General features: G+C 45.4%; 1 non-coding gene across 1 annotated transcript; it reads left to right on the forward strand.

Moving 5' to 3' along the window:
- Window positions 1-313: 313 nt before the first annotated feature.
- TRNAG-CCC (transfer RNA glycine (anticodon CCC)) lies at window positions 314-384 on the forward strand. The gene has a single exon. It is a non-coding gene; the product is annotated as a tRNA-Gly (tRNA).
- The last annotated feature ends 21749 nt before the right edge of the window (window positions 385-22133 follow it).

Consider the following 22133-nt stretch of genomic DNA (forward strand, 5'->3'; position numbering starts at 1 on the left):
ATGAGCTGTGGTAGAGATCATCCTCAATTATAGGGATTGCCAATGAGGAGTTTAACAAGGACTCATTTCAACTAGGTTAGACATAACACACGCACAATATTCCCTCCCCCAAAGTATAATGGCCAAGTGACCACAGTAAACTAAATGAAATTCCAAACAACCATTTTGCTGCATCCAGGAGAGATACAAGTCTTATAGTAACCCCAATTTCTATTGTGGTGATGAGGTGTTTCCATCCTTGAAGAGGCAAAGATCATCAGGGTATGTCTGCTAACAGAGCCAATCAGAAAAGAACTCTAAAAACCAGAATCAAGCATTGGTGGTTCAATGGTAGAATTCCTGCCTCCCATGCAGGAGACCTGGGTTCAATTCCCAGCCAATGCAGATGCTACAGCTGACAATCTTTTGAAGACAGATTCAGGGACCGGAAGCTCTTCAGGCTCTACAAAAGAAGACTGAGAGGTGATCCTGTGGGGCGGCAGGGAATAGGGGCTACTCTGTTTACCAGGGCACCCCCCAGGTACTAGAAACAACAGCCATAAACTGAAGGAGAGTAGATTTAGACTGGACATCAGGAAGAAATTATTTACAGTGAGGGCTGCCAAAATCTGGAATGGGCTTCCAAGGGAGGTGGTGCTTTCCCCTACCTTGGAGGTGTACAAGAAGAGATTAGGCATGCACCTGGCTAGGGTTACTTGACCCCAGCGCTCTTTCCTGCTCAGAGCAGGGGGTCGTACTCTATGACCTAATAGGTCCTGTCCGACCCTAGAAATCTATGAATCATGATGAAGAGCTGAGAAGGCTCCACAAAGAAGCTGAAGAAGGTAGGTGAACTGGTAGGGGAGGAGGCAGCACTGCTTGCTACCTTACAGTCATAAAATGAGCAGACAGCAAGGTCAGCCTGTCCTCAGGGAAAGTTTGAACATTAATTTTTTCATAGATTCATAGATTTTTGGATTGGAAGGGACCTTAGCTGATCATCAAGTCCAACCCCCTGCTCTGCACTGGAAAGAGCGCTGGGGTCAGACAACCCCAGAGAGGTACATGCCCAGCCTCCTCTTAAAGAACCCAAGGTAAGGAAGAGCACCACCTTGCTTGCAAACCCATTACAGATGCTGGCAACCCTTACCATAAAGAAGTTGTTTCTGATGTCTGAGCTAAATCTGCTCTCCTTCAGTTTGTGGCCATTGTTCCTAGTTACTCCAAGGGGTGCTTTGGTAAACAGAGCATCTCCTATTCCTTGCTGCCCTCCTTCCCCACTCCCTTTGCCCTCAATGAATTTGTAGGCGGACACAAGATCCCCTCTCAGCCTTCTCTTGCGGGAGGCTGAAGAGATCCAGGGGCCTTGTAGACTTTGCCTGCAGGCCACTAACCATATGAGTGGCCCTCCTCTGAACCCTCTTGAGGTTGTCCACATCCCACATCAATGAATTGCTGACAGGAAAACAATAGCGACACCATTAAGCAATTGACCATGGAGAATTTCAGGCAGTGAGCACTTCTTGGAAAGGATGGCAAGGTGGAACTGGATAGTATGGCAAATTATCATCTTGGAAAGCCAATATCTTCCCACTTTGGCCAGAGAACAATGAACAGATTGTTTTGTTTTGTTTTTTAATTCCAGAATTGCTCTGTTAGATCTGGGGTTGCAGAAAGCCAAAGAATGACTTCATGCAGGACCAACTGCTAGTAACTCTTGGAGGCATAGACCTCATAGGATCAGTGGGTGGGAGACTTTCTATATCCGTCTTCTCCCCACACATCACTGAGAAGCTTCAGGAGATCCCCTGTGACCTAGTCATCTCCTCCCTGTAGGCACCCACTAGTCTGGAGGAGGGAAGGTACAGAACTGGTGTGGTGTCACCAACTATGGTAGGTGGAATCTGAATGGAAAGGAGTGAAGTGCTATGATAGCCTTTCAAACACAGTAATGGGGGTAGGAACTTATTTTTTTTTTAAGGTCAAGCTTGATAAGGTCGTGCAAGGGACTCTGGGACAGGATAGAGGTAATACTGGAGCTGGAAACTGTCTTGTAACATCCAGCTTTGGATGTTCAACTGTGGGTATTAACAAACAAAGGTTCAATGGAAACTTGATCAGCATGTATGACTGCTTGAATGTCAGGAGGGTGTCTGGCAGTATGGGGTTTCTTGATCATGCTCGTTGTGAGTGAATGGATCCACTCGATGTAGGAGGCTGGAATGAGACAAACTGATCTTGAGGTGTTAGTCATAGTTGATGGTCATTAAGGCAAGTTTGATATCTTTTCAAAGACATGCTTTAATCTGGACAATAGGGAAGTCTGTGGCTTGTGTGGATGGGTAGAATCATAGAAAATTAGGCTTGGAAGGGACCTTAGGAGATCATCTAGTCCAACCCCCTACTCAAAGCAGGATTATACTTAATTAGATCATACCAGACAAAGATTTGTCTAGCCCAGTCTTAAAAAACTTCAAGGATAGAGCTTCCACCACCTCTCTAGGTAACCTGTTCTAGTGATTTACTACCCTCCTGGTGATAAAGTTTTTCCTGATATCTAACCTGAACTTCCCTTGCTGCAACGTGAGACCATTGCTCCTTGTTCTGTCATTTGCCACCACTGAGAACAGTCCATCTCACAGTAGTTGTGAGTGTTTTTCACCTAATACGCCAGGGCTCAAGGCTTTAGCAATGCCCTCGTGTTCTCTTTCATACAACTCCTTGTCATTTTGTATAAGGCATTGGGAGATGGTTTGTGGGATAAAAGGCAGAAATTTTTTTCTGGATTTTTTAATTTAACATCTCTTACATAGCAGTCTGCAGTAGGGGCCTGGATTCCTAGTTAGATTGTCCCTTCCAGCCCCATATTCATACAGTAAAATGAATGCCGAAAGTCATATGTAAGAATTAATGGAATAGGACATTTCCTTTGGCTTGATCATTCTTCTGTCTATTCACTGCAGTGTCTGAGCAGCTGCAGTCCCAGCACAGATGCAGATGGATTTGTTATAAGAGATGATTTCTTGGATATCTGAGTAAAAGGAGTGCAGTTTTCTTTTTGAATAGGAGATAGGCCATGCCCTTGAGAGTAGTTGAGTGGGCCTGTCAGATAGTGAATCATGATTAATATAGGTGGGGGTTTTTTTCTGGTATGCTTGTTGCTTTCAATGTACAGGAATCCTTTTGCCTGGAGAGATCTGAGTCCTAGGATCACTGACAAGTAGGGCTGCAAGGGGCTTTGGGAGGGCATCTAGTCTGATCCCCTTCTTGAGAGAGGTGTATCCCTATTTAAACCATCCTATGAAACTGTATGTGTCGCCTGTTCTTAAAAGTGCACAAACTACCCTCTTGCACAGCTACCAGACACAACCCCAAAATACCAAGAATGCCCTAACTTGCCACACATGAAGCAGGATGACAAGAGCACTGTCAGAGTCCTGTCACTGCAAGGGCAGAAAGGAGTTTATTAAAACTCACGATGATACAAAGAAACACTGGGGGACACTCTTGGTCCTGTTGAAGTCAATGACAAAATTCCCATTGACTTCAACTGATCCAGAATTACGTCTTTTCTCAGTAAAATCACTTTCAGTCCACTAGATGGTGCCCTTTTACCTCTGTTAAAATATATACTACAGGTAGGAAATGGTGCATCTATTCCTCTGTCTTCTGCTAAGGACAGGAAGATGATAGCATAACAGTGTCCAGTTCAACACAGTTAAGACTCCTGGAGATCTATTACTTCTCTGATAACTTAATGTTAATTAAATTGATTGCACTGAAACCACTTCCTCTGGCTAACAAATCATTGCTAATTTCACCCTTCTCCTTCAAATGGTCTACTCTGATCTCCGGATATAAGTGAATTTGGGCAAGAAGCAAAATGTGTTCTTTAAGAAGAATTACCATCCTTTGCTGTCATGGTTGATATAGCAGCCGGCCTCCTACTCAGTCAGGCTACTATTCTAAAAGCAAAGCATTTATCCCAGTTGTATATCATTGTTCTTAATTTCAATTTGACTAAATTTCAATTTCATTACATTTCAATAAATTTTATCATTTGGATTTCACAGCAGAAATATTAGTCATATAGCTAGAGCAGACAACTGAGGAGTAACTGATTAGAAACCTATCATGCTCACATTGAAGTCAATGGGAATGTTGCTATTGATTTCACCAAAACATAGCATAACCTTTTAAGGCCAGAAGAGAGCATCTAGTGTGATGTTCTGTATTACAGAGGACACTGAATGTTATCAATTTGTCCCTGATGTGAGCCAAATAACTTCTTTTTTTACTAAAATATACCTCCCAGAAAGAGACATAGTTTTGATTTGAAGACATCACCATATGAGAAATCCACTGATTTTGTGGTAGTTTACTCCAATGGTTATGCCTTGTTTCTAGTATGAATTGGTATGGTTTTACCTTTCAACCATTTTTTGGTGTTGTGCTCTTCTGTTAGAGTAGCCGCTTTAGGATTCAGCTTTAGGATTCAGTGGGCATATCTACATGTCACCGTGCAGCGACATTAGTGGTGCACCATGTTTTAGTACTTGCTTGGGGAAAGTGCTAAAACATGGTGCAGTAGCTGCCCACACTGCGGTGTGTGGGCAGTACACGGTTAGATTCACCAGCTACGTCGCTATAGCAGCACACTGTAGCCAGGCAGCACACCACTATGATGACATAACCAGTGATCATGTGTAGACCCATGTGATTGCTACATTGCCTATTGGGTGTGATCACACAGTGGGTGTCTACATGTGCTTTTATACATGCTTAAACTTAATGTGCATTAACCTAATGTGCATTAAGGCAATTTAGGTTCAGGTCTACACATGCATGTGCTAATGCTTATTAATGCGAGTGTGAGGATCAATTTGGGACTAAAGTTAATCCCAAGTCAATAGACACACACCGTGTTAATGCACATTAGTGTGTCTACATGTTCGTTAATGTGATTTAGCTATTCACATATAAATTTAATACCTGATCTGGTATCAAATGTGCAGGTATCAACTGTAGGCTCAAATAAGCTTAAATTGCCATTTTAAGGAGCTTTAAGGGGTGCACACATAGACACGTGCCCTTAATGTGCCTTAAATTGGGCTAATGTGCATTAGATATGCACATGTAGACCCACCTAGTGGATACGTCTACATATGCATTAATGCACATTGGCTAATGCAAATTAAATTTCGTACCTTAAATGTCAGGTACTAAATAAATGTTTGTTAGGCTGCAGTAATGCACAGTTTCACAAGTGCATGCTTTTTAGGTGATGCTTAATGCACAGTAGTCTAGTCTATTGCACATTAGCATATTAGCATGGTTTTTACGCACCTCTTTAATGCACAGTAGAATAGGATACTGTGCATTAAAGCACATGTGTAGACGTGCCCAGCGGGTGCATCTGCATGAGACCTTTACTGCTCAATTGACTAATTGACTGTGCAGTGAATGTCTCAGGACTCTATTAGAGCACATAAAACTAATAAACTCTGCAGCAGGTAATACTCATAAATACAAGTACTGACCTGCTGTGGAGTTATTTCATGTGGAGCAGCCCATGTGTAGATGCTGAGCAGGCTGGCTAGAGCACAAGCTTGCTTCAGTGTGGGGCTGCCTGCCAGCTAGCCTAGTGCTGAGGCACTCTTGTGCCCCAGCCAGCCCCATGCAGCACATTGAACCTGATCAGAGCAGCCCCGGGCTGGCAAGATGACCCCTGGGGCTCCCTGTCAGCTGAGGCTGCTCCGACCCAGCTCACTGTGCTGCATGTAAACCATGTGCCTGGGAGCATTGAACTGTGGAGAAATAAGCTCTTCAGGTTATTGTTGCGCACTAATGGCACAAACATGATTCACAAGATAAATCCAGGGCGCATTTACATGTGACAGTATGTCACTGTAGCACTGTGCTACAGCCATATAGTGTCAGTGGGCACAAACTGTGACACCACAGCTACATCACCATAGCAGCATGCTCCCTTGGTATAGTGCATCACTATGGTGATGTAGGGACTAAAAATAACCATGTGCCACTGGCCCAGTGCAGTAATGGCTGTTACTCTGCCATCATTTTGTACTTCCGAAAGGAAATAATAAATGATGGCACAGTAACAATGGTACGATTGGGGCACATGTAATCGTGCCTCTAGAGACTTAAAGTAGGAATCCATAGTATTAAAATCATTCTGCTCAGTTATGGTCTTTCTGAGTTCTTGCAACAAAAGAACTGCTGTACTATTTTTTGCAGTCAAATACTAAGTGAAAACTAAGAACTGACATTTTCCAAGGTGTGCCTTGAGTGAACCACTGCCACAACTCATACTCTACCCAAATGGCACTAAAGAAGGCTAGATGAGATTCCTTAATGTGATTTTTTGTGCTGTGATGTTTGACTTACAAAATTCATTATAAAGCAAAGCATGTGTGTTGTGAAGTGAAAAATAGTGCAGTTTTACTTTCTAAATTTCAGCTGCAATAACTGTGTTTTCTGGCTCCAAATATAAAGTAGGAACAGATATACTTTCCAGCTGGCTGTAGTAACTTGGCAATTAAAGCATAAGCTTTATTTCAATTCTGGGTATCAACAAATACCCTTAAGGCATATTAGGGAGGTATGACAAAATTTTAGTAATGCCAACAGCAGTCAGGTTTAGTTATTAGATTACCAGCATGAGAGAAAGAATCTGAAACACGTGCTTGTGGTCATAGGAGAAACTCCAACAGAAGAAGTCATTGCAAGCAATTCTCAGTAAGAAATTCCCGCCTTTACAGCTAATGTCTGCCAATATATTTTCCTAATAAAAAAGATAACAGAACATTGCCTGGTCTGCGATTCACCGTTCAATATTTAAGAACAATACTTTTATTCCATAGCTTTTTTTATTCTGTACCCTCGCTAGTCCTAAAACTGAGAAATCTATCCAGACACTTAAAGCACCAGGCTTCATTTAAATGTGCTGCCATAATTACCATGTCCATGTATTGTGAGGCACATTGTCTGCTATAATGTGTTCTTTCTTATCTGTTATCTGTAGTAGTGTTTCTTTAACCCCTATGGCTTTGTGTACCTTCTGTGTTTGCTTCCTGCCTAGTTCCTTACTCAGAAAAATAAAGTTACCCTCTATGTGAGCTGTGTGACACTCTCTTTCTCCTGGCCTAATTTAACCTCCCCACCACAGTGGAGTCACAAGATACAACATGTCTAGCAAAAAGAATGGGATTTTCATTTGTGCTGGTGCTTGGAGCTACAACCTAAATGATCCAGAACAGTGAGAAAATACTTTTATATTATATTATATTATATTATATTATATTATATTATATTATATTATATTATATTATATTATATTATATATGCATGAAAGAAACTTCATCTAAGCACTTATTTGGACCCATAAGTTGACAAGAGAAACCAGAGTGGAAAACTAATACAGAGCAAGGTGCATACAGTGCAATCACTGTGGAAATACAGCTGAGGAAGGTGCTGGAGGGAGAGTAGCCATTTTGTTTTCCAGCCTAGAGTAAGGGAAAAGTTATATATTACACTTATACCAGAATAAATCTGTGACATGTTAAGTGTTATTAAAGTTAAAACATGCGGAGAGCAGTCACACGGTGGGAGTTACTGCTGTTTCTTGCCTCCACAGATCTAACTTGCCACTAGAGAACTAATAAGCAGGGATCCGGGTTTTCCATTTCCCCCAGAAAACAGAGAAAAACACAGATTTCCCCTTTACCAGAGGAAAATGTGGATTTTTTCATTTTAGCAGAGAAAGCCACAGATTTTGCAGTTTTGGTAGAAGCTCTCTGCAAGCTGGCAGAGTTCCAGCCTGCAGGGGGCTGGGAGGGAGCGGGAGGAGGGCCGTCAGGTAGGGGGCATCACGGTCATCTACATGCACATGGCCCCAGACAGCCTGGAGAGCGGTGCCCATAGATTAGTGCAGGGGGGTGGGAATTTGAGGCCCACATTGGGAGGGAGTTAGACAGGGCTGGAGATGGGGCAGGAGTGGGGGCTGCTGCTCAGCCTGGGGGTGCATGGGGCTTGGGGCTGCAGTGAGGCCCCAGGAGAAGTGGATGGGGCTGCAGGAGACTCATCCAGGGGGAAGAAGGTGAGGCTGACTCCCTGCCACTGCATACACTCCCAGGGAAGCAGGGGGGACCCAGGCCCCCCAGATCCAAGGGCTCAGGTGCCCCATCCTGTTGCCCTCCACAGCCCCATCCCATCACTGCAAAGCACAGTGTGGCTGCTCTGGGAAACTGCTTGCGACTCCAAGCTGTGCACTGCCCTGGTGCGCCATCCCCTGCACATGTGGTAGCAGCGGAGGTGGTAACACAGGGTTGAACCCCTTACTGCTGCTGTGCAGACAGTGCCAGGGCAGTGCAGGGCTTGCAGTGGAAAGCAGCTTTCCTGCCTGGCCCCACTGTTCCCTGCAGCACCGAGTCATACCTGCTGGGGTGCGGAGGCCCCAGGGGAGGGCAGCAGGGTGGAAGCCTGAGCCCACAGAGGGCAGCCCATGCCTGTGTCTGATCCACACACAGATCTGGGGGAAATGGGTCCCCTGTGTATGCATGGAGGCGAGGAGCCACCCCAGGCACCTGAGCCCACAGCAGGTGGGGGGGGGGGGCAGGGGGAAGGGCGAGGAGCCAGGCTCCAGTCTCCTGCAACAGCTGCTGCCTTCTGTCAGGGACTGTGGACCCAGGTCCTTGGCCCCATAGCCCTGGCAGCTGGGGGCCCCCTCCGGCAGGGCTGGAGGGGGCAGGGGGCTATGAGTGGGGGACAAGGGGCATCAGCAGGGCTGAGCAGACTGTGCGTGGAGACTGAGGGGTACAAGCAGGGCTGGGGGACTGTGGGGTGGGGGGGAATGAGGGGCACAAGCAGGGCTGGAGAGCTAGGAGGGAGTGAGGGGCATCAGCATGGCCAGGGGGCTGTCAGAGGGAGTGCACCAGTAGGTCTGGGGGGCTGTGTCAGAGGAGTGAGGGACCTTTCCTTTTAATCACAGATTTTTGGGTTTTTATCAGAAAAATTGTGATTTTTTACTAGGGAAAACCAGGATCCCTGCTAATATGCAAGGGCAAGCCTAAAAGCCAGGACATCTGAGTTGTCCAGGACATCTATCCCTGCTTATGGGCAGAGGGAGCCAGAGGAAGGAGTCTGTGCACATTGCATCCTGGCATGCTGGAGAGCTGCAAATTGTTTTTTTGTTTTTTTTTTTTATCTCCATGGAGCAGACTGAAGTTACCCTAACACAAGCTAGGTATCACAGACTAGAATTAGCCCTCACCTGAAGTGGCATAATTTTGAGACACTCTGAGGGCACTTAACACAAGTTAATGAGCTTTAATATGCAGGTTTATTTTAAGTACCCTTAGTATGGTCTAAATGTGACATGTAACTTCACCTGCAGCCTGCACTGAAGGGGGGAGCTCAATTGCGGACAGCCCTAAGAACAACAACAGGAAAAGAGAGAAAAATGGCCACCTGTATGGGCAATATTGGTGAACTGGATGAAAACCAAGAGACTTGGTAGTGTATTTTGAATGTTTCAAACAGTTTATCACCTGCAACTCTATTCCAGAAGGATGATAGGTTACTTGCTGACAGGGATGGGTTCCAGGGCATATGGCTTGCTGTGGGCCCTTCTGTCTCCAGCCTTGCCAGGGCAGGCCACCTATGCAGAAATTACTGTCACAATGAAAGAACATTTTTACTTCCCCCATCAAGGCTTTCAGAATACTACTAATTCCACCAGTGAACTCAGGAGAGTGGGGTTTCAATACTACTATTTATGGCTGCTTTAAAAATGTTGTCAGGAAACTATCAGTTTGATCAAGTTTTGGGTGATGCCTTACAAGACCAGTTTGTTGCAAGGTTGCACAGTGACCAAATTTGGAAGAAGTTATTGCATGAACAAACCACCCCAATGTGCAGGAAGACTAGCAAGTATGGAAGAAGATCAGCTTGGCTTAGCAGGAAACACTTCAGTAAACTAAATTAAAAAAAGGAACCTTATAAAAAGTGAAAACTTGGACAAATAACTAGGGAAGAATATATGAGCATTGCTCGGGCATGCAGGGATGAAGTCAGGAACGCCAAAGTGCAATTGGAGTTTCAGCTAGTAAGGGATGTGAAGGGTAACAAGAAGGGTTTCTACAAGTATGTCGGTAGCAAGAGGAGGATGAGGGAAAGTGTTGTTCCCTCACTGAATGGGGCAGGCAACTTAGTGACAGAGGATGCAGAAAAGGCTGAAGTGCTCAATGCCTTTTTTGCCTCAGTCTTCACAGGCAAGGTCAGCTCCCAGACTACTGCACCAGGCAGCACAGTTTGGGAGCAGGTAAGCACTATTCTCGGTGGTGAAAGAACAGGTTAGGGACTATTTAGAACAGCTGGACGTGTACAAGTCCATGGGGCTGGATGGGATGCACCCAAGAGTGCTGAGGGAGTTGGCTGATGTGATTGCAAAGCCATGGGCCATCATCTTTGAAAATTCATGGCTATCAAGAGAGCTCCCAAATGAATGGAAAAGGGTAAACATAGTGCGCATGTTTAAGAAAGGGAAAAAGGAGAATCCAGGGAACTTCAGACCAGTCATCCTCACCTCAGTCCCTGGAAAAATCATGGAGCAGATACTCAAGCAGAATCCATTGCTAAGCACTTGGAGGAAAAAAATGGTGATTATGAACAGTCAGCATGGATTCACCATGGACAAGCAAGCCATGGCTGACCAACCTGATTGCCTTCTATGATAAGGTGACTGGCTCTGTGGATGTGGGGAGACCAGTGGATGTAGTATACCTTGAATTTAGCAAAAGGAATATGTGAGGTGATATAGGAGGTATATATGATAAAGAAGTTGATATATTTTATTAGATGTTTGCAAAAACTCAATGTTTGATTTTAGCAAGGCTTTTGATATGGTCTCCCACAACATTCTCTCAGGCAAGCTAAGGAAGTATGGGCTGGATGAATGTGTATGGATTGTAACATGGATAGAAACCTGGCTGGAGCACTGGTCTCAAAGAGTAGCAATCAATGGCTCAATGTCTAATTGGCAGCTGGTATCAAAGGGAGTGTCCCAGGGGTCAGTCCTGAGGCCGGTTTTGTTCAATATCTTCATCAATGACCTGGAAGATGGCATAGAGTGCACCCTCTACTACTGCCTACTACTACCTCCAGCTTGGTGTCATCAGGAAGTTTGCAGATGACACCAAGCTGGGGGGAGTAGTAGGTATGCAGGAGGGTGGGGCTAGAGTTCAGAATGACCTAGATAAATTGGAGTATCGGGTCAAAAGGAATCTCATGAGGGTCAACAAGGACAAGTACAAAGTCCCGCACTTAGGACAAAACAATCCCATGCACCGGGACAGGCTGGGGGCGACTGGCTGGGCAGCAGCTCTGCAGAAAAGGACCTGGGGGTGACAGTGGACAATAAGCTGAATATGAGCCAGCAGTGTGTCCTTGTTGCCAAAAAGGCTAATGGCATACTGGGCTGCATTGGTAGGTGAGTTGCCGGTAGGTCAAGGGAAGTGATTATTCCCCTCAATTCAGCACCACCGAGGCCACATCTGGAGTACTGTGTTCAGTTTTGTCCCCCACCCTCCCCTTACAGAAAAGATGTGGACAAATTGGAGAGAGTCCACTGGAGGGGAAAAAAGGGGTTCAGGGGCTGGGGGACATGACTTCTGAGGAAGGGCTGAGGGAACTGGACTTAGCTTAGAGAAGAGGAGACTGAAGGGGGATTGAATAGCAGCCTTCAACTTCCTGCAGGGAGGATGCCCAGCTGGGCTGTTCTCAGTGGTGGCAGATGACAAAACAAGGAGCAATGGGCTCAAGTTGCAGCAAGGAAAGTTGAGGTTAGATATTAGGAAGAATTTTCTCACTAGGGGGGTAGTAAAACACTGGAAGAGGTTATCCAGAGAGGTGGTGGAAGCTCCATCCTTGTGGGTTTTCAAGACCCAGGTAGACAAAGCTTTGGCTGGGATGATTTAGCTGGGTATGGTCCTGCTTTGAGCAGGGGGTTGGACTAGATGATTTCCTGAGGTCCCTCTACGCCCCTAACTTTCTATGATTCTATGATTCCATGACTATATAAACCCCTAGGTTAAATGGTTGTGGAAATAGTGGTTGCTGTGGAAACTGAGGAGGACTGCCTGGAATTGTTTGTAGACTGGAAGGTATATTGCTTGAGTCGAAAAAACAGAGCACAGAAAGAGAGGGACTTTCTATGTTGGCGATATTCATAAATTATGCACACAAAGGAATTGCTGAAGGTGTCAGGTTAGTTCCTGGAAGTGCCAGAGAAACATTGCTGTAACCTGTTGCATAATTCGACAACCGGTAACACATTGGAGCCATCCACCCAAGAAAACTTTTATCAGGGAGATGCCCCAAAGGTGACAAAAATACAGAATATATCTTGTATAAGAAGAGCAAAGTCCAGGCTCAGACCAAGACCAGAAATTGTACCTGCTACTAGAAGTGCTGTAAGAGATGGCATTGGAGTAATACCCGTAATAGAAGGAATCCCTATGAGAATGGAGCTGGATATTGGTCCTGCTATTTCTGTAACACCTGTATCTAAGTATAAACAGCCCTTGCCACAGATAACTTTGGGGAAAACCACCATGCATCTGAAGATTTACACCTGGGAAAAGGTAGCCCCAAAAGTGGATCTTCAGATGACAGTTCAGTTAGATTGGCAGTCAGTTTTCCTTTGTATGTGATAGAAGAAAATTACCTACCTTGTTGGCAGATCTTGACTTGAAAAACCGAGGGTAAATTGGAACAAGATCAAGTCAATCAAGACGGCACCTGAAGGCCCTAGAAAAATACTGAAGATAACAGCGAAGCTCTGTGCTTGATCAAATGAGTCTGCTGAAGCGTGGTAATTACTGTGCTCAAGCCAGCTTCCACATCTCATGCATCAGCATCCCCATGCTTCAGAATGGGGGTACTTTGTCTAAAGTTCATCTGGCAAGTTTTAGCTAAAGAGCCCCCACCACCATTTTGAAGTGCAGGGACACTGATACATGAGGTGCTTTAGGCGCTTTAATTAAAGCAGCTTTTAGAGCTGCTCTAATTAAAGTGCCCCCCCACCACCACTCCACACATTTTTACTCGTGTAAAAATGCCCCTTGTGGCCCAGTCCTCCAATTTGTCTCGGTCATTCTGAATCCTACCCCTACCTGCTAGCATATTTAATACACCCCCCAGCTTGGTGTCACCTCCAAACTTGCTTAGGGTGCAATCTATCCGATTCGCCAGATTGTTAATGAAGATATTGAACAAAACTGACTCCAGGACTAATGAAGTTTTGCATAAAAGTCAAATTATAACAGACTTTCACGTTCATCATGTTAAGTAACCTTATGGATCCCTCAGATAAAGATAAAAGGGATACATGTTACTTCTGTTATGACCAGAGAGCCTAGTTTTTATGATAAAGAACCAAAATTCTGATAAAAAAAAAAACATAAAAAATCTGTGTTTCCCTGTGGTGAGTTGATTGGCCAAAAGGGCCCCAGCAGCAGTCCCGCCCTGGCCACTGATTGATGGAGAGGGCCAGGGCTGCACAACAGACAGCCCTTTTAGCCTATCAGCAGCATAGGGAGGAGGGTGCTGCCACCATCTTGGCTGATTCCGTGAGTGCCAGCAGCCATGCAAACTGATAACTGCCACTGTGGAGCCAGCATTTATTTTCAGCATTTTTTCCCTCTGGGATTGTGAAGACTGTCTGTAAAAATGTAAAATTTGCATTTTCCCCCAGAAAACAGATCTCTAGGATCTCTGGTTATGACTAGGGGTCTACCAATCTTGAGGTAGCAGCCAGCTGATTTCACAAGTGATCCTGGAGCCAGCTGCCATTTTTGCCACTCTGATTGTGTGTGGGGGCCTTGGTAGTCCTGCCCCTCCCCACAGATTGCCAGATGGCCCCAAACCACCACTTAGATTGTAACGTGTCAATTAATGGCTTCTGCAAGATTAATCCCCCTTAAGCCTGCAAAAGCCATTAATTGGCACATTATTAAGCAATCTAAGCACTTAAACTCTAAAATGAAATATCTAATTAAAATCAAGTTATGCACATCGTGAACTGGAACGAATACCAACTATATACACTTTATTAACTAATACCATCGAAGTACCTAATTAAACTGTAACCTGAAATATCTTACGAAAATGAAGTTATACGCAACATGAATTGTAACTAATACCAACTATACACAGGGTGTGTCTACATGAGACATGTTATTGCTCAGTAGACTAATCTACTGCGCAGTTAAGCATCACAGTCTACACATGCACACTATTTACTGTGCAGTAAATTAGTCTACTGCACCATTAGCTATTACCTGTAAATACAGGTAATATACTTACTACACAGTAGATACTGCACGTTTGGCATGTCTACATGAGATACTGACTGTACAGGAGCCTGATACTACTGTGCAGTAGCGTCAAGTGGCAAAAACCATGCCAAGATGCTACTGTGCAGTAATTAGGCTACTGCACAGTCTTGTCATTTAGAAGGCGTGCCATTCACTTGTTTATGCAAGTACTAAATAAATGTGCAATAAGCACTGTGCAGTAATGTCTTGTGTAGATGCGCCAGTAGCACATGTATAAATGGCACATGTATAGATGCTGACCAGAAGCAAATTTGCCTGGTCGCTTCAACATCAGAGAGCCACAGGGGATGGGAAATTCCTCCGGTCCTGATGCTACTCAGCTCCTGGCTCCCCCAACAGCCAGAAGCAACACCAAGATGGGTTAGTTCTCTGCCTCCCAATCCTGGTGCTGCTCAGATCCTGGCTCCCCACAGGAGCTGGAAGCTGAGCAGTGTTGGCTCTGTGGAGCTCTCTGCTTCCCCACACACCTGGGGATTGGCTGGGAGCTGTCCTATTTGCACAGCAGCTCCAAGCCAAGTTCCCAGCTAGGCAGGGATTTCCAATGTGTACAGGGCAAAGAGATAGCTGCCTCTTCAGTCAGCAAAGCTCTCCTGGCCCCATGTGCATGGGGACCAGTCCCATGTTCCCTGCCAGCCCCTGGGCTAGTACCACGAGGGAACCTGGACCCTGTTGCTGGAGGGCAGAGCGGGGTAGGAGAAGCCCTGTACCAGGCTGCTCCCATTGGGAGCTTACCGCACACTATTTTACTGCACAGTAAGCCTTTATAGCATTAATAGTACATGTAGATGCACCTACACTTTATTAAAGCATGTTATAAAAAAAGTTTACTGAAACCAAATGCTAACCTTGAGACAGGCAGTTCATGCTAGCTATTAAATGTGAGCATGCTGTACACAGCTGCAGCTGTTGCAGACATTCTCTGTCTTTCTGGGGTGAACACTTTTCCATACACTAAGATGACATGCTCAGCATCCACCGAGTTTATTGGAAAGATGAGGCAATGTCTTGCCAGGGTATAAAGATGTGGAAACCCATCACAGACAGGGTCTCAGAATACAGGCAGCCAGCATTCTTTGATGAAGTTCATATAAGGAGCACGTTTGTTGTCATGCTCTATCCCCTATCCTGGGATTGTTTTCAGTAGCTGAGGGTCACAACTCCAAACAGGCATCTGTTTGGGGTCCAAAATGTGAACAGTGCTAAGGAAAGGGGCAGCTGGTTGTCTGAACCATGGTGGCAGTTATGGGGTCGTACATGTAGTACTGGTCCGCTCCACAACTATTGTCTGGAACGAGTCCTCTCTGTTCTGTTTTTCACAAGAACAGCTTGACCATTCTTGCAATGCCCTGTCTTTGGCATGGCTTATCAAATCCATCAGCTTGTCTTGTGCAGGGTGGATCTCAGCCTGCTGGCCTTCAAGGAGGTCCATGAATCAGGTGGTGTTGTCACCCACAAACATCACTTGACCTTGAATGTTGCCTCAGCCTAACAGTTTGTGAAGCTTAATTACGCACTGCGTGCTGGGTATGATTTCCAGCTCCTTGCTCACAAGCTGCTTATAGTGCAGCATACACTTGGCATGGTAACAGACATTGTTGAACCACAAATTGTACTGTGTGAGCACACACTTTGGTGGCAGTGCCATGTGAGTCTCCACTTCAACTGGCAATGGACTCCTTGTATCAGACCTTACAACCTGGACAGTTCTTGAAAGCTTCTTGAAAGAAGACACCAACCTATCCACATCGGGAACTGTGCGGGATGTCACTTATTAAGGACAGAATATACACATTGCAGGTGACATGAACTGTGCTGGGCAGCATTCCTTGGAGGATATCAGAGAAAGTCTTGCATATGTACATGGCATTGTCAGACAGGAATGCTAAGATCTTGTTAAGTGTATGCCATAGCTAACAATGACTTGAAACACAGTAGAAAAACTGACACACGTGAGGTGGACCAGCTCCGTTTAAGATACTGGCAAGTCCTGCTCTGTCCAGCTCCTTGGTAGAAATAAAATGTGCAACACGTGGGCCAGCCACAACGGAGAAGGAGTCATGCTCTGGCCGTGCAGACATTGTGGACTGTACATTCAAAACAATCACTGCAGAGAGATAGTCTTGGCAATGTAGCAAAACCCCCAGTTTTTCCTTTTTTTTTTTTAACTTAAAAATACATTCTCTCCCCTTCCCCAACTATTTCTGATTTTCTCTCTGCCCTCTCTATCCATTATAAATAGTTATAAGTACTTGTGATAAGTCATAGTTAAGCTTAAACATAGGATAAGAACAAGCCCCTTTTATATTGCCCATGTATCATTATAAATAGTGCCCTGTTATTTTGGTATTGGTATTGGTTTGCATTGTATTCCTATTATGTGAGTATTGATTTTTACTGTTTTTTATTGATATTGTATGATTTATTTCTGTTTCTGTAAGTTACCCAAAGTAATGTCAAGTCTCCATCTTGGCTTGTCCAGTCTCCATTTTGTGTTCCCTTCCCTATTCTAATTGTGTTGTAACTGTGACTCGTACCCACCCTTCCTATGCAAATTAGTTCCTGGATGAATGAGAGTGAATGAGAGTGCTTGAGACATAATGGTAGCAGGCCTAAAAATAGCTCTTACTGAATGACCAGACTATCAGCTTAACAACCTTACCACTGCCTTGCATTGACACTTCCTGAAACCACAAACCTACTCCCAAAACCAGAGACAAAACCCAACACTTGAAAGATAAAGACCCTCCAAGAAACCGGCAACATAGAAGCAAAGAACAGAATAGAAACCATCAACTCCACCATTTTATCCCACCAGACAATGAGGACATCTGGAACTGCATGACCTCATCTGAACAGGATTGGCCCATGGCTGGGCATGTCCTGCCCATTGGAGTCACAGGTAGCCCACCCCTATAAAAGGGGCGGTAGAGTATGACCTCTTTGGGATGCCCTCTCCATTCAGAACAGCACTATACCATGACACCTATCCACCCAGGGGTCCTATCAGTGACCCCCTCTGGAGAAGACCCCAACACCTGCTGGAGAAGAACCCAACTGGCCCTCAAGGATCAACTCTCAGCCTGAGTTACCACCCACATCTTCCCTCCAGTCAAGGGACCTGAGTTCTAGTTCTATGCACCTTGACTTCAATCCCTCTATTAAGTCTTTCCCCCCCTGCTACCATTGTGTGTGTGTGTCTGTGTGTGTGTGAACCAATAACTTTGTGGTTTGTGTTTTGCACTGCCTGTCTAATAAAACTGTTATTTGGATCCCTGAATTGGGTTTTGTCTTACTGTGGTCCCAGCCCTGCTTCAATCTCTAACTCCTGCCACTCTGACCTTTGTCCCATCTCTCTCTCCATCCCTGTCATCTTGGCTCTCTCTCTGCCACCTCTGATGCCAGATGCTCTGCCCTCTGCCTCCCAGCTCCATTCTGACCCCTAACCTGCATCCAGGCTCCACTCCTACCCCCGATGCACCTCCTTTCAGTTCTCTCTCCCTGCCCTCCACTGCCTCCACTCTCCCAGCTCTCCTGGCCCCAGTTCTCTCTCTGCCTCCCACCTTTCATCCCAGCTTACTCTCCTGGCCCTCCCAGCCTACCTCTGCTCCCCTGGCCTCCACTACCTCCTGGCTCTCCTCCACTGCACCTGATCTGGCTCTTTCCACTGGATTCTGCCCCCTTCTGACTCCTGGTTCCTCCCAGCTCCAGCCCCTGCTGCCTCCTAAATCCCCAACCCATCTCTCCTTACTGCCTCCTGGCTTAACTCTCTGCTGCCTCTCCAGCCCGGCCTGGCTCCCCAGCCCAGATCTTTGTTGTTCTGCTGCCTCCCAGCATCCCTGCTGGTTCTCCCTACCTCCCAGCTTTTCTCCCACTCCACTGTCCAGCCCCCAGCTTTCCCCACCACCTCTTGGGCTTCTCTGCTGGTTCTTCCCCCCAGCTTCCTACCTCCACCTCCGCTGTGTCTGCTCTCCTGGCTCCACTTTCTCTGCTGCCTCCTGGCTCTCCCATCTCCCTGGCCAGCTCTCCCAGCCCTGTCTCCACCACCTCCTCTGCCTGGGGCCCCAAGTGCCCCCCCTCCCCCAATGCAGTCACCAAAGTGCATGTTTGTGTGCGTTTATGTGTATGTATATGGATATATGCAGTTTGTGTGTGTGTGTATAATTTTGTGTCACGCCCTCCTGCCTAACAGTGTAATATTGAGATCTTGAGCATTGATCTGACATGTGTCAAATCAACAGCGAAGCTTGTTGGCACATGGAAAACTGCCAGCATTTGGAACATTTTGGTTCAGGTAGTCCCTTAACTTCAGGTGGTCAAGTTTCTCCAGCAGGATATTTGCTGCCCCAAAAGCCTCCATGAGAGAAAATGCTTCCTCTGTCCTTGTTATGCTGCTTTCTGTGGTCTTTTTAAAGAGGAAGGATATGGTCACTTGCTTCTTGCTGACTGTCAGCCTCTGCAACAGCCTTCCACTTCATGTGTACCTTGGACTGTGTTGATCTATGCTGGTTTTCCTCAACACATCTAGAGTTACACTGCAGGTGGCACAGAAATGTCTGCATCCATCAGCATGGAAGGTACCTGCAGGATACTGTCCTATATGGTCCAGTGCTGAAATGTATTTGGCTTTCTTAGGGGATTTCTTAGTATTTATCTCTGCTCTTCCTCAGGCAGCAGCATGCATGCTGTAGCAGCATGCCTGTGGGTGTCTAAAAGATAGCATCAAATGTCTCCCACTTCTCTGACTGACTGCAGACTGGCTTCTGGACTTAGCCTACATCTGGGCCTCAGCCTCTGATTTGCTCCCTCTCCCCATCTCCTCCTCCACCCCTTCCCTCGTGATTCAGGAATCCAGGACTTCCCACTGCTTTTTTTTTTTTTTTTTCCAGCTTGCAAAAGTGCAGAGCCCACCCAACATCTCAGTTTCCACAAAAAATACATCATCATCATGTTGGTAGGTCCCTAGTTATGACTCAGGTCCTGAATCTTTCTCCCTGGCACTGCTCTAGTTGCATTTAAGTCAGTAAAGTTACAGAGGAACAAATGATAGGAGACTTTGAAGCTTTTCATTTTTCTAATGAAAACCTTGTAGCTATGGACTACTGAAGTAAAAATTGTATAATGTATAGGACGCATGTCTAGCTGTAATAGTCTTGCAGAATTTAGCAACCTCAACTGTATACATACCACTGTGCACGTGTGTAGGGTTTATGAGATTTTGTGTGCACAGAAAGCATAAAATATTGCATGCAGGAAGAGAATGTGTAATATTGTTTGAAGAATTGTCTTGAGGCTGTTTATTTAATCAGTTACGGAGGGGTAAAAGGATGAACTTGGAATTGTCATTAAGGATGTTTGATGTTCTTGTTTATTAGGACAGTGAGTCATGGATGTTTCACAAGATTGCTGGATGCGGACTCTATGTTCAGACCCAGAGGGAAAATGAATGATTGATGTTTAATAAGAAAAAGTTCTGGTTCCAAGGACATTTCTCAGTCACACTGGGCATTATTCATGCAGATCTGGGATTTCAGAGATGGGTTCTGGCATTAGTGTGCATTCCCTGCTGAGCTGCTAGATGCTGTCTGCCTTGGTTTTCCTTTAGAATAATGTCTTCCTACCTCATGACGGGGAGGTGTATGAACATAAGATACTCAGAGGCTCTAATCATATCTAATATAGTGAAGAAAAGCTTTCCTCTTTCTAAAATGTGTAGCCATGTTTCTAATATGTAGACATACTTCAATGAGAAGCTTATTCTAAATAAGAGTCATGGCACCCAAATCCATTTCTGTAGTACCCTCATTTTTTCAATATTCAAGATGAGCAGAAATCAAATGTGAATTAGTTAAAATGTAAGTCAGAAAACTTTGCATAAATTTTCTCTTGTTAAGAGTATTTTATATTATTCTGAAGAGGTTTTCCCAACTATAGCTACCTTTTCCTTTGCCCTGCCCTGGTGACAAGGCACTTAGACAAACTCATAGATTTGTTGGAATGTGACAGGGCCATACTATGACTACAGCTGTAGCCTTGAACTTGTGGCCTCTGGGCTATCAATAAAGGACCTTAACACCCGAGCCCCACCAAAGCTCCAGGAACAGTGAAAATACAAAACTGTGGCTACAAAGCAAAGGCCTTTCTATTGCCCCCCTCCAAAATCAAGTTCCTTAACTAGTTAGCAAATAATCCATTGAAGGACTAGGGTGTTAATCTGCCTTATTGAGTTAGTCTACCATCCAAGGGAATTCACAGCCCAGAGTCAGGAATCAGTGATCTGATCCTATTACATTTATTAAGCCCCTATATATACTTGCGATCCTATTCAACCCTGTCCACGTCCTTGAACAAATGCTTTGTAACACATGGTTATCTTAATCTCAAGACAAAGTCACAAAAGTGCACCAAGAAGGAAGAGGAGTCATCCATATTTTGTGTTGTTATTTTTTTTTCAGGGTTTCTGCAGGGTGCAATTGGATTTTGTTTAAACACCTAATAGGCAGAATAGTATCTAGCCCCCAGGGTTTACCTGTGGTCAATAGGGGAATTTGGTGAGGTAGCTGGTAAGACATTCTGGGCTTCAAAGGTAACTGAGTACCAGCATCCACCACGATCCCTCTCCTGCTGTTAGATACTTGAGTTATGTTGGACATTTCATTCAAAAACACACAGAGACCTCTGTCCTATCTATAATTAGTGCATTTGGTGGGAAGGTGGAAGATCTGTTTTGAAATTCAACTCTGCCTAAACTGGAGCAGAGGTATGAGCTGAAGTCTCCCATGTCCCATGAAAAGGCCCCAGCCACCAAATTATTGGTTACTGTGGGATGAATGTTTCTTGGTCTTTCCCATTGAAATTGTTGCATTTAAGCTAATGCAAGGCAGTGGCAGTATGCCCTGGTAGGACACTCAGTGCAGATGTGGATGGCCAAGGCCAGGTCCCTGTTCCAAATCATGTAGAAACAGAATTGGAAAACAGGATTCCTACCTTTCAGGTTTGTGCCTTAAGCAATCGGATATGGGTGTAACAGATCCCACATCCATCCCAAAACCTCTCATTACTATCCATCTTTTGAGCAATGCTCAGTAATCCAGCTGGCATGTTCTGCAGACACCTGAGATTGAGTATCTGAGGTGCAGGGCTGAATTAACCTTTAGTGGTCCCTAGGAAAACAAGTGTGGGCCTTGGGCTGGTCAAGGCACCCCTCCCCACCCCAACACTGTGCATGTGGGGTGTGGGGCTCAGAGCTGCTGCTAGGAAGCATGGTGGCAAGGCCAGCAGCTCTGAAGGGAAGGGAAGGGAAGGCAGATGGATAGGGCCAGTTGCACTGCTGCTGTGGAGGGAAGGACCAGGGGTCACCACAACCCAGGGCCCTACACATGTGCCTAGTTTGCCTATGTGTTAATCCGGCCCTGCTGAGGGGATGTCTGGCCTTAGACTCCCATGGGGTCTTCAATGTGAGCCACATCTTGAATAAGAGAAACATTTTCTATACCTCTTCTGAAAGAAAAGCCTTTAGCACCTAACCCTAGGAGAGGGCTTGCAGCAGTGGCGAACTTACCAATACAGCCCGGTGTGTCTGGGCTTGGAGAATCTCCATTGTGAATGGTAGAGCCCATTCACCAATCAGGCAACTCTTGGGCGGGGCTTTGCCCCACCCCTGCTTGGGGCCAGAGAGAGAGATGGAAAAAAAAGAAAATCCTTGGACCTGGTTTGAGACTACACTTTGCTGGTCTGGCA

The sequence above is a fragment of the Alligator mississippiensis genome, chromosome 1, assembly GCF_030867095.1.
Source record: "Alligator mississippiensis isolate rAllMis1 chromosome 1, rAllMis1, whole genome shotgun sequence".
NCBI classification, from domain to species: Eukaryota; Metazoa; Chordata; order Crocodylia; family Alligatoridae; genus Alligator; species Alligator mississippiensis.